General features: G+C 37.0%; 1 protein-coding gene across 10 annotated transcripts in view; it reads left to right on the top strand.

Moving 5' to 3' along the window:
- The window catches only part of ppfia4 (PTPRF interacting protein alpha 4), a 322419-nt gene that overhangs the window by 165540 nt on the left and 143080 nt on the right, over positions 1-13799 (top strand). Inside the window, exon 1 of one of the 10 annotated variants that reach the window (XM_062054776.1) lies at positions 7480-7496. The exons of the other annotated variants lie outside the window; for them this stretch is intronic. The gene's annotated coding sequence lies outside the window, so the exon portion shown is untranslated. Of the gene's footprint in view, positions 1-7479; positions 7497-13799 lie in introns of those variants that run through there. 10 annotated transcript variants of the gene reach the window in all.

The following is a 13799-nucleotide window of genomic DNA, read 5'->3' as shown; positions in this document are numbered from 1 at the left end:
ACATGACATGTAGATAAATAACGTCTAGATACATAACATTTATATACATAACATGTAGATACATAACATTTAGATACATAACATTTAGATACAAAACATGTAGATACATGACATGTAGAACATAACGTGTAGAACATAACATGTAGATACATAACATGTATATACATAACGTGTAGAACATAACATGTAGATACATAACATGTAGATACATAACGTGTATATACATAACGTGTAGAACATAACATGTAGATACATAACATGTAGATACATAACGTGTAGATACATAACGTGTAGATACATAACATGTCGAACATAACATGTAGAACACAACATATAGATACATAACATGTAGTTCCGTAGACGTGCACAAAGCTGCATTTCTTGATGCCAAATTTTAGCGGAGTTAAGACCGCCCATCTAACGTCAACTAGTGCTAGCGAAATGACTGAATTTTGTAACAAATTGCTACAATTTCTGTTTTATCTTTAACAAATGTGTGTTTTACCTGTTACGTGGCCTATATGGGTAGATGTATCCATAGTTTTGTTTTTAGTACTAGTAATTGTATTTGTCTTAAAGCACAGACCAGGAGTGGCAACCATAAATCATGAAGCACTTAATATCATGTTAATAAAGTTTTTTTTTTAAATTATATTTTAATCAAATCCATGATTATAACAGACTATATGTAATATGGAAAGTTGTAAATAGTTCTTTGAGTGCAACAAGAAAAGCCCAATGTGTTTAATGCCCTTTAATTTATATTTTAACCTTCTATAAGTGTTCTTTGAGTCCAATGGGAAACATATTTATTGTATTGTAAGATTTTCTGTTAAAATAAAGCCAAAATTTAAAATGTTTCGTAGTTCCCTTTATTTGGAAAAGTATCGATATACATTTTGGTACCGGTACCAAATTATTGGTATCGGGACAACCCTAATACTAACTAATACAAACACATTTGTTTTAAATGTATATATGTATACATTTTTTTGCCTTTTTAAATAAAATCATACCATCATAGCAAATTATGCAAACTACTCGATGACGTCATTGTGCCCACGCCCCCACCGCCACAGGTATCTTGGCAGTTTGGGGGAAACCCTGATCATGTTATGATGGTGACATCAGGCCCAAATATTAAATAAAAAGTTGAGGACCTGATGTGCACCTTGTGGGTTTTATTTATTTACTGCCAAACCATCACCCCACAAGGTTTCTCATCATATCCACTTGCAAGGTGACTATTTTTCATGTCATTTCCGCCCAGTAGGTGTCACTGTCTCCCCAGCAGCGTCCATGTGGCTGCAGAGTGAGGCTGCAGGGAGCACTCAGACACTGTCAGTTCATGGTGCAAGTCACCACCGTCACGACAAGGCGTTATGATTGCTGGCGACGTGTCTGCCTCACTTATTCATCCTCTCTCCCGCACAAACTCACACATTCCCTGCCGCCGAACCCTTGTTTCCGTGACAACCAGGTGCAAGCAAGTGGGCCTGTTGTCAGGAAGTGTTTTCACCGGCAGAGCCGCTGATGAGAGATAGATAGATAGATAGTACTTTATTGATTACTTCGGGAGAGTTCCCACAGGAAAATTAAAAATTAGTTACATTGTGATGAGCATTTCATGACAGTTTTAAAGATTAAACATGGGGGAGTGGATGCATCAATAAGTGGGTATAGTTCAATAAAGAGCAGAAGATGAAATGCCGGATGTCACAAATTGGTCTCGTCGTCACCGAAACAGAAAGCAAGATACACCTCTTGCATCTTACTTCAATATTTCATTTTGCTTAATGCAGCTCCGTCTAACAGGAATATCCACACAGAATGAAAGATTAGGTCTCACTGCTGGCTCAACTGTGACAAAACGCTCTCTTAAAAACTGATGTTTAAGCAGGAAGGAAATTTATGGGTTTGTATACAGTCATGGTCAAAAGTTTACATACACTTGTAAAGAACATAATGTCATGGCTGTCTAGAGTTTCCAAAAATTTTAATTTTTTTGTGATAGAGTGATTGGAGCACATACTTGTTGGTCACAAAAACATTCATTAAGTTTGGTTCTTTTATGAATTTATTATGGGTCTACTGAAAATGTGAGCAAATCTGCTGGGTCAAAAGTATACATACAGCAATGTTAATATTTGGTTACATGTCTCTTGGCAAGTTTCACTGCAATAAGGCGCTTTTGGTAGCCATCCACAAGCTTCTGGTTGAATTTTTGACCACTCCTCTTGACAAAATTGGTGCAGTTCAGCTGAATGTGTTGGTTTTCTGACATTGACTTGTTTCTTCAGCATTGTCCACACGTTTAAGTCAGGACTTTGGGAAGGCCATTTTAAAACCTTAATTGTAGCCTGATTTAGCCATTCCTTTACCACTTTTGATGTGTGTTTGGGGTCATTGTCCTGTTGGAACACGCCCAAGACCCAACCTCTGGGCTGATGATTTTAGGTTGTCCTGAAGAATTTGGAGGTAATCCTCCTTTTTCATAACCTAAAATCATCAGCCCGGAGGTTGGGTCTTGGGCGCAGTTGGGTGTTCCAACAGGACAATGACCCCAAACACACATCAAACGTGGTAAAGGAATGACTAAATCAGGGTAGAATTAAAGGCCTACTGAAACCCACTACTACCGACCACGCAGTCTGATAGTTTATACATCAATGATGAAATCTTAACATTGCAACACATGCCAATACGGCCGGGTTAACTTATAAAGTGCAATTTTAAATTTCCTGGGAAACTTCCGGTTGAAAACGTCTAGGTATGATGACGTTTGCGCGTGACGTCGATGGTTGAAGCGGAAGTATTCAGACACATTGTATCACAATACAAACAGCTCTGTTTTGAGTTTGAGTTTGAGTTTGAGTTTGAGTTTATTTCGAACATGCAAGCATACAACATGATACATCACAATTTCCAGTTTCTTTTCAACATGTTCGAAAAGGAGTAGGAAGAAGCAGAGCTTATTTAATCCTACCCCTTTTCTTTACATAACAGTTGCAAAACTTTTTGTTCACTTCCTGTTCACAATTTTTTCACAATAAACTCCATAAGTAATTACAATAAAAATAAATAAATAAATAATAGTAAGAATTTAATAATAATAATTGGTGAAGTAAGTCATATTTCATATGATGAGATAAGTAAGATTACTTTAAGAATGAATGAATGGATGGATGAAATAAATTGAGAATGTTTGTCATGGTTCTTCTTCATTGTACTTTGTAAACACTTTAAGTTTGAAGAGTTTCTTGAAGTGGATCATATTAGTACATTGTTTGATTGCTTTGCTTAATCCATTCCATAATTTAATTCCACATATTGATATACTGAAGGTCTTAAGTGTTGTACGTGCAAACAAATGTTTTAAATTACGTTTTTCTCTAAGATTATATTTCTCCTCTTTTTTTGAGAAGAATTGTTGTATATTCTTGGGTAGCAGGTTATAGTTTGCTTTGTGCATAATTTTAGCTGTTTGCAAATTCACTATGTCGTGGAATTTCAGTATTTTTGATTCAATAAATAAAGGATTTGTATGTTCTCTATATCCAACATTATGTATTATTCTAACTGATCTTTTTTGTAACACCGTTAATGAATGAAGTGTACTTTTGTAATTATTTCCCCATATTTCTACACAGTAGCTCAGATATGGTAACACTAGTGAGCAGTAGAGAATATGAAGGGATTTTTGGTCTAGAACATGTTTTGCTTTATTCATTATTGACGTGTTTCTTGCAACTTTATGTTGTATATTTTTTACGTGAGATTTCCAGTTCAATTTATCATCAATCATTATACCTAGAAATTTGGTTTCGTTTACTCTTTCAATTTCTATTCCATCTATTTGTATTTGTGTTTGACTTTCTCTTCTACTGTTACCAAATAGCATTATTTTAGTTTTACTAAGATTCAACGATAGTCTGTTTTTGTCAAACCATCTTTTTAATTTGTTAATTTCTTCTGTTATTATTTGTATTATCTCCTGTGTGTTCTCTCCTGAACAAAACGCTGTTGTATCATCCGCAAATAATACTAACTTTAAATCTTTTGTAACTTTACAAATGTCATTTATATAGAGATTGAATAATTTAGGTCCTAGTATTGATCCCTGAGGTACACCACAGGATATATTTAGCGTTGTAGACGTGTGTTCGCCTAGCTTCACGTATTGTTTCCTGTTCGTTAGATAACTTCTTATCCAGTTTAAGACTAACCCTCTGATGCCATATCGTTCTAGTTTTTTGATTAAAATATTGTGATTAATTGTGTCAAATGCTTTAGTTAGATCCATAAAAACCGCTGCTGCACATTTTTTACTATCTATTGCATTGGTAATTTCTTCTGTAATTTCAATTAAAGCCATTGAAGTTGAAACATTAGCTCTGTATCCATATTGGTTCTCTTCGAGTATTCTATTTTTATTTATGAAACTTTCTAATCTGTTATTGAACAGTTTTTCAATGATTTTAGAAAATTGTGGAAGTAGAGAAACAGGTCTATAATTTGTAAATTGATGTTTATCTCCAGTCTTATAAATTGGTGCAACTTTAGCTATTTTCATTTTGTTTGGAAATGTACCTGTTTGAAATGATAGGTTACTAATATACATTAATGGTCCTGAGATCTCTTCAATAACCTTTTTTATCGTTTCCATATCAATTCCATTACAATCAGTTGAAGTCTTAGATTTACATTTTTTCACGATTATAACTATTTCCTCCTGTGTCACATTACTGAGGAACATGGAGTTGGGATTTCGCTCTATGGTATCATTATAGTCCTCAATTGGAACTGGGTCTGGAATCCTTTCTTCCAATTTTGGTCCAATATTTACAAAATAATTATTGAAGCTTTCAACTACTTCCTTTATGTTGTCATTTTTTTTATTTTCATCTAAAAAGTATTGAGGGTAGTCCCTCTTAGTTCCATTTTTAATAATGCTATTGAGGATGCCCCATGTTGCTCTCATATTATTTTTGTTCCTGTCCAACAATTCACTGTAATATTCTTTTCTACATGATCGTAGTATGTCTGTTAACTTGTTTTTATACTTTTTGTACTTAATTTCTGCCTCTATAGTTCTTTGTGCTATAAATTCTCTATATAGTGTATTCTTCTTCTTACAAGCATTTTTTAATCCTTTTGTCATCCATGGTTGATTATTCTTTCTCTGCTTGTTACTGAGTTGTATCCATGGACAATGTTTGTCATAAAGTATTATGAACTTGTTTAAGAAATGTTCATATGCTTCATCAACCTCTTTTTCATTATACACATTGTCCCAATCTTGCTTTTGTAGCTCAATTTTGAAGGCAGTCATCCTCTTCTCTGTGCATAGTCTTCGAAATGTCCTTTTGTCTTCCATGTTCTTCTTGTAGTTTCCATCATATATTGTAAAAACTGGCAGATGATCACTAACGTCGCTTATAAGTAGACCACTTGTAGTGTTATTATCAAAATCATTGGTAAAAATATTATCAATAAGCGTGGCACATTGTCCTGTGATTCTGCTTGGCCTTGTGATTTTAGGATATAGACTGATGCTGTACATTGTATCAATGAAGTCATCAATAGACTTTTGCTTGTTGGGGTTCAATAAGTCAATATTAAAGTCACCACATAAGAACATTATTCTTTGACCATTGTCCATGTAAGTTGCCTTGATCCATTCTTCAAATGTTTCTATACTTGACTTAGGTGATCTATATATACAACTGATGAATATGTTTTTGCTTTTTTCCTGACATATTTCAATGGTTATACATTCTAAGATATTATCAATGGCAAATGACATGTTTTTTACCACTTTGTAGTTCAGGTTCTTCATCACGTACACAGCTACTCCTCCTCCATTTTTGTTGGTTCTGTTGATGTAGTTTAGTTCATATCCCTCCAGATCAAAATCTATTCCTTTTTTATCATCAATCCATGTTTCTGTGACAGCAATCACTTTGAAGGGTTCGTTGATGTGTTCCAAAAAGTTCTTAATGTTATTGTAATTTGCATACAAGCTTCTACTATTAAAATGAATAATTGACAATTTGTTATCACATTCAATGTTGCTATTATATTGATCATCTGTATAATAAAAACAACTATTACTGATGTGGGAGAAAAAATTTGTATCTGGATCTATATCATTTTCCAAATCCTGGTTTTTGTGATCTTTGTTGCAGAAATTTTTTAGTTCCATATTTTCTTGTTCAACAAACTTTGATGTTGTTTCAATAATCTCTATAAGTGTAGGTGGATGCAATCCTGAATCTAGGTCCTCTTGTTTAGTCGTCCCTTGGAACATAGTAGTGCCGATGCTGAATTTAGGTGCTTGTTTTCTGTCAGAGTCCATTATCATCGTTGTTGTGGTAGCTGTGTAAACTTTAAAAATTGTCCAGGTCCTTGATGTCATGGACAACAATTACTCTTGCTTCTGGACTTCCATTCAGCTTGATGTAGATTTTACAGTTGGCGCTCCAAGTTCCCTGGATTTTTCCCTGCCTTCTCAAGTCGCGTGCTTTCTTGGCGATTCCAGCATTGCGTTTTGTGAGATGCTCATTCATGTACACATTTGTTCCCTTCAGCTTCTTTCCCTGTCTCAGCAGTGCCATTTTAGATTTTCTGTTTACGAGTTTCACAAGCACGACTGGAGTGGCGTTGTTGTTTCTTCCGTTCAGTGGGATGCATGTTTCGATGGTATTAATGTCAATTTCAATTTCTTTTGATTGCAGGAAGTTGACCACTTGCTGTTCTGCTGAGACCATATCCATTTCATCTGGTTCACCTTCATTATTCACAGCTTTCGCATAGGATCTTGGTTTAATTCGGTGCCCTGTCACAATGATATCATTCATTCGTTTATCCTGATCCATTTCATCTATGATGTTCCTCAGCATGTTGTTGTCTTCTTGAAGGATCTTCATTTGTTTGCTCATTTCAGTGGCTTCTTTATTTCTGGAGTTGTTCTCTTTTTTCATTTCTTTCATTTCTTCTTTCATTTCTTTCATATCCTCTTTCCATCCATCCATCAATTCTTCCAATTTTTGTAACATTTCTTCTTTAAATTCCTGGAGTATTTTTTGTAGTATCCCTTCTTGAATCCCATCATGTCCTGTGCCCAGCTTCAAATCAGTCTTTCCAGTCAATCCTTTAACTTTTGGCATCGCGGCAGTCACTGACGTCAGCGCCTCTTATGTCTTAAGGGCAGTTACCTCTTTAGCGACTTGCGGCACTTTTAACTTGTTTTTTCAACAATTTCGTACCTTGCGCCGTTCAGAGATCAATTTGAGGTGTCAGCCTGTCAACTTATATCACTCTGCGACGTCGGGATCACTTTAAAACAGCTGTAAACTCGCCGTAACTTTTGGTTGCTAGGCAACCGCTTTGAACTGCGGGAGGCGCCTTTGGCTTGCGGCTAACGGCTCTTCCGCTCGCCTTATTTCAGCGTATCAGTGCCTCTCAACTGACCAAAATCAGATCGAAGATGCCAGGTGACTCTCCTGTGGCTGTGATCGCAAATCAGTGGTCAAATCAGTGGTCAAAATCTTCAGACTTAACAAAAACTCCGGTAGCAGAAGCGGAGCTTTTTTCTTTGCGTCCTTTCTCATTGACAGGAAGTGACGTGACGTTTTCATCGCAAAATTCCTCAGTATTCTGGACATCTGTGTTGGTGCATCTTTTGCAATTTGTTTAATGAACAATGGAGACTGCAAAGAAGAAAGCTGTAGGTGGGATTAGCGGCTGGCTGCAGCAACACAACCAGGAGGACTTTGTGTTGGATAGCAGACGCGCTATCCGATGCTAGCCGCCGACCGCATCGATAATCGGGTGAAGTCCTTCGTCGCGCCGTCGATCGCTGGAACGCAGGTGAGCACGGGTGTTGATGAGCAGATGAGGGCTGGCGTAGGTGGAGCGCTAATGTTTTTATCATAGCTCTGACCAGGTCCCGTAGCTAAGTTAGCTTCAATGGCGTCGTTAGCAACAGCATTGCTAGGCTTCGACAGGCGGCACAGCATTAACCGTGTGGTTACAGGTCCAGTGTTTGGTTCGGTGTCTCCTGATAGTAGTATTGTTGATCTTCTGTCTATCCTTCCAGTCAGGGGCTTATTTCTTTTGTTTCTATCTGCATTTAAGCACGATGCTATCACATTAGCTCTGTAGCTAAAGTGTTTCACCGATGTATTGTCGTGGAGATAAAAGTCACTGTGAATGTCCATTTCACGTTCTCGACTCTCATTTTCTAGAGAATATAGTATCCGAGGTGGTTTAAAATACAAATCCGTGATCCACAATAGAAAAAGGAGAAAGTGTGGAATCCAATGAGCCCTTTTACCTAAGTTACGGTCAGAGCGAAAAAAGATACGTCCTGCACTGCACTCTAGTCCTTCACTCTCACGTTCCTCATCCACAAATCTTTCATCCTCGCTCAAATTAATGGGGTAATCGTCGCTTTCTCGGTCCGAATCGCTCTCGCTGCTGGTGTAAACAATGGGGAAATGTGAGGAGCCCTTCAACCTACGACGTCACGCTACTTCCGGCACAGGCAAGGCTTTTTTTATCAGCGACCAAAAGTTGCAAACTTAATCATCGATGTTCTCTACTAAATCCTTTCAGCAAAAATATGGCAATATCGCGAAATGATCAAGTATGACACATAGAATGGATCTGCTATCCCCGTTTAAATAAAAACATTTCATTTCAGTAGGCCTTTAAGGTTTAAGAATGGCCTTCCCAAAATCCGGGCCTAAACGTGTGGACAATGCTGAAGAAACGAGTCCATGTCAGAAAACTAAACTGCACCCATTTTGTCAAGAGGAGTGGTCAAAAATTCAACCAGAAGCTTGTGGATGGCTACCAACATGTAACTAAATATTAACATTGCTGTATGTATACTTTTGACCCAGCAGATTTGGTCACATTTTCAGTAGACCCATAATAAATTCATAAAAGAATCAAACTTCATGAATGATGTTTGTGACCAACAAGTAAGTGCTCCAATCACTCTATCACAAAAAAATAAGAGTTGTCGAAAGTATTGGAAACTCAAGACAGCCATGACATTATGTTCTTTACAAGTGTATGTAAACTTTTGATCGCGACTGTAAGTAAAAAAAACACTAACAGTCATGACCCAAAAGCCAATCTTTGTCAATTGATTTATTGATTAACATGTTGACTTGCTAATATTTTCCAACTATGATAAATTAGTAGATATATTTATAACATTGTGCAGCTTCCGTATTTAATTGAGGATTATCTCTGAGTCGTTTGCAAGACTTGTGCCGAGTGATCTGTACTGAATTTGGTACTTTTATAGGTACAGAGCGAAGTCCGTTAGTGGTACTGGGTACTAGGGTTGTACGGTATACCGGTACTAATAAAGTACCGCGATACTAATCCATTGAAATCGGTACCATACTGCCTTTCAAAAGTAGCAGTACCGTTCTTTCATCTGACTGCCACTGTGCAGCGGTGACTACAGAGACGAGACGCATGATGTTGAGAGTGTCAAAAGGCACACACAAAGTGCATTCAAGCAATAACATCTTGGATAGGTGGAATGGCAAAAAACTACAATTCTACTGGTTAATAAAGAGGGTGTGAAGTACAGTATGGAGGTATTTGGACTTCAAAACTAACAATAAAGGTAAGGCTTTAAACAAGGAAGCTCCTTTCCTGCTTGTCGGCTCCTAGACCGTGGTGGAGAAGAGCAGGGGAGACCATTCACTTCACAACGGGTCCGTAAAGCTCCACTCTTTGGTCGGAATGACGAGGCCGTCAATTAGTTACAACTTGGTCACGTTATTTATCATTTCCACAGGGCACAACCGGACATCCACCATGCTATTGACACTCCTGAACATGCTAGCGCTACCTCTCCTAACTTGCCCACTCACTCACCCACTCATATCACTCACCCCACATACTGCCATTCTTAAAGGGAAACACACACACATATACGCTATTCTCACAACAGCTGCTTTAAAACACGCCTCGCCAAATGTGGCGATTAGTATTAGCACCTTTGCTTCAAACTTAGATAAACATTTAAATAATAAGCATTCAGATCTGCACAAGGAGTTTGAATAGTGACGGATAATAATGTAGTTGTTCGGTCCGGTGCAGAGTGTAGTCAAGGAGCACAGGGAACATGTTCCCTTAAGGGTCGATGCCATTTCAATGCCTTTTAATTTATATTTTAACCTTGTAAAATTGTTCTTCGACTGTGAGTGTTTAATGTATTGTAACATTTTCTGTTAAAATAAAGCCAATAATGACATTTTTCATAGTTCCCTTTATTTGGAAAAGTATCGATATACATTTTGGTACCGGTACTAAATTATTGGTATCGGGACAACCCTACCGGGTATCGATTCACATTAAATCAAACATCATGGCCGGTTGCCAACTCGTAGCGGCTCAAGCACTCAATCAACTCAGGGCCTGATTTACTAAAGGTTTGTGTGCACTAAAACAGTTACTATGTTTCCATGCACTAAACTTGTCTGAATTCTCAAATAGTGTGTTTTTTTGTATTTTCACACCTAGGTGTGAAGTCCAAGTGTCCATTCACTCTCTCTAATGTGATGATTGGTCATACGCCATGTGCTGCTTGTACACTGGGGGCGCTATTTCCTTTTAGTGAGGTTAAATTAATTCCTTTTCCGGTTGATTAGTTTTTTATTGAATGGTATTTGCTTCTGGGTTGTATCCTGCGCCTTAAGACTGCCGCATGCGTGATGCGAAGAGTCCTCTCCTGCCGTACACAGACTGGTTTCCAATCACATAATCCAGGTGTGTTAGTCCGACATTTCAAAAACCGAACACGATCGGATTAAGGTGTTTCCACAGGCTGTAGGAGGCTTATTTAGAGTATTTGAGAAGTTGGACTAATTTAGTGCATGGACACGTACTGACTTTTTCCTAACCAACAAATATCTGTTTCTCAGCTGTGGTCAGTATGGGCCGCAGCAAGACTAAGCTGCAATACACTTTTCCACCATTTTGGCAGTAATGACAATATCAAACAAACAAAACGTCTGGAGCTAAAGCCACAGAGAACTTTCTAAAGTGCAAAAATTAAGACTCAAGTGGTGAAGCTGTATTTCCACTTGCACTTTAACTCTATTGACAGTTTAGTTAAGAAACATATTCATTATTAATTTAGTTTATTTATTTTAGCAAAACATAATTGTATGTACATTTATTTTTCATACTTATTTTTCTAATCAACCTGGCCTGATCTAAGGTTTATATGTTAAATAAATAGATATTATCATTGATTATGATTATAATCAAGAGAGAGATTTGATTTGATTGGGCCCCGGACCCCTTTGTAGATGAAAAGTTGGACCTCGAGGTCAAAAAGTTTAAAAAACATTAAAACACGTGCAAACTTGATAGCACACAAAGCTGCTCTACCAAACGTGTGCAAAGGTGATTGCGTCCCATTTTGCGTCTGTGTCGTCATTAATATGCAAAATATATGCTGATTAGCAAAACGCCCACAATACTGGGAGGAGAGGATGCAAATAGAATCCTTTAGGACACGCAATGTGATTTGTTAACATTTGTCACCGTTTTGCAAGCACTATTTAGCGTTTTATTTAGCACATCTGAAAACTACGTGCAAACTGACACAGTTACACATGGCTGCAGGATCAGTGCTCGCGCTGCAAAGACAGACGGGGAACACAGAATTGTTAAATTGATATATATACATATATATATATATATATATATATATATATATATATATATATATATATATATATATATATATATATATATATATATATATATATATATATATATATATATATATGTATATTAGTGTACATTTTGGCAGCAGTTTTGAATTTAGTTTTAGTCATAGTCTTTTGACAACAACTTACTTTAGTTTTAGTCATATTTTAGTCATCTAAATTAATTTAGTTTAGTAATCGAAATTATTTTAGTCGACTGAAATTACAGTAAATTTTGGGATAACGCATTTTTGAAGTTTTCTTGATACCACTTTTATTAAGGTTATTAAAATTACTGTGCAATCAACTCTGCATAACTTAGCATATTGGGGCGATATAGCTCAGTTGGTAGAATGGCCGTGCCAGCAACTTGAGGGTTCCAGGTTCGATCCCCGCTTCCGCCATACTAGTCACTGCCGTTGTGTCCTTGGGCAAGACACTTTATCCACCTGCTCCCAGTGCCACCCACACTGGTTTAAATGTAACTTAGATATTGGGTTTCACTATGTAAAAGCGCTTTGAGTCACTGGAGAAAATCGCTATATAAATATAATTCACTTCACTTCACATATGCAGATGAATTTCAATAAATCTGAAAAGGGTTCATCATATTTCAGAATCAATTCAGACTAAGAGACTAATTAAAGTTTTCAGTTAATTTCTAAACGTGCATTCAAGAGAGTGCATTATGAAAGTTGTCAAGCCCATTGGCCGCCATTTTATTAAGCAAAGGAGCTGGGTCGAGCTAGGTGCATGGCGGGGTACAACGTAGTCACTCGCTCTGAAAGGAGTGTAAAATGAAATTATGCGCAGTGTGTACTTTTTTATTAAGCATTGTATTTATTTAACAGGAATTGATGGAAATGGAACACAAACATATATTTGACGCTCAAATCTTAATATTAAGAATGCATCGAGAACTGCTATGATTCAGTGTTACATTATTTACAAACACAAAGTTGTATATATGAATTGTTGGCAATTTGGAGTGCATACCTTAGAGAACCCGTATTTTTAATATTATGTTCAATAACATTGTAACTATTTTCTGTTCCATCATTAAAATGTAATGTGTACATTTTATCATGTAGGTCTACCATTTATTTGGACAATTATGACAATAAATGTTAAAAAAAAGAACACTGAACGCCAGTGTAAAGTGCATGAACATATGTGTGCAGGTTTATGGTCATATGAAGAAATAAACTAGTTTTATTCCATATTGTGTACAAAACCCAAAACCAGTGAAGTTGGCACTTTGTGTAAATGGTAAATAAAAACAGAATACAATGATTTGTAAATCCTTTTCAACTTATATTCAATTGAATAGACTGCAAAGGCAAGATATTTAATGTTCGAACTGAGAAACCTTTTTTTTTTGTTGCAAATAATCATTAACTTAGAATTTATTGGCAGCAACACATTGCAAAAAAGTTGGCACAGGGGCATTTTTACCACTGTGTTACATGGCCTTTCCTTTTAACAACACTCAGTAAACATTCCCATTCTTGCTTGATGTACAGCTTAAGTTGTTCAACCGTTGTGGTATTTTAGGCTTCATAATGTGCCACACATTTTCAATGGGAGACAGGTCTGGACTACAGGCAGGCCAGTCTAGTACCCGCACTCTTTTACTATGAAGCCACGCTGTTGTAACACGTGCAGAATTTGGCTTGGCATTGTCTTGCTGAAATAAGCAGGGGCGTCCATGAAAAAGACATTGCTTCGATGGCAACATTTGTTGCGCCAAAACCTGTATGTACCTTTCAGCATTAATGGTGCCTTCACGGATGTGTAAGTTACCCATGCCTTGGACACTAATACACCCCCATACCATCACAGATGCTGGCTTTTCAACTTTGTGCCTATAACAATCCGTATGGTTATTTTCCTCTTTGGTCTGGCGGACACGACGTCCACATTTTCCAAAAACAATTTGAAATGTGGACTTGTCAGACCACAGAACACTTTTCCACTTTGCATCAGTCCATCTTAGATGAGTTCGGGCCCAACAAAGCCGGTGGCGTTTCTGGGTGTTGTTGATAAATG

The sequence above is a fragment of the Entelurus aequoreus genome, linkage group LG01 (genome assembly GCF_033978785.1).
Source record: "Entelurus aequoreus isolate RoL-2023_Sb linkage group LG01, RoL_Eaeq_v1.1, whole genome shotgun sequence".
In the NCBI taxonomy this organism is placed as follows: Eukaryota; Metazoa; Chordata; class Actinopteri; order Syngnathiformes; family Syngnathidae; genus Entelurus; species Entelurus aequoreus.
Note: the sequence above shows the minus strand (reverse complement) of the source record. Positions and strands in the feature narration are given on the sequence as shown.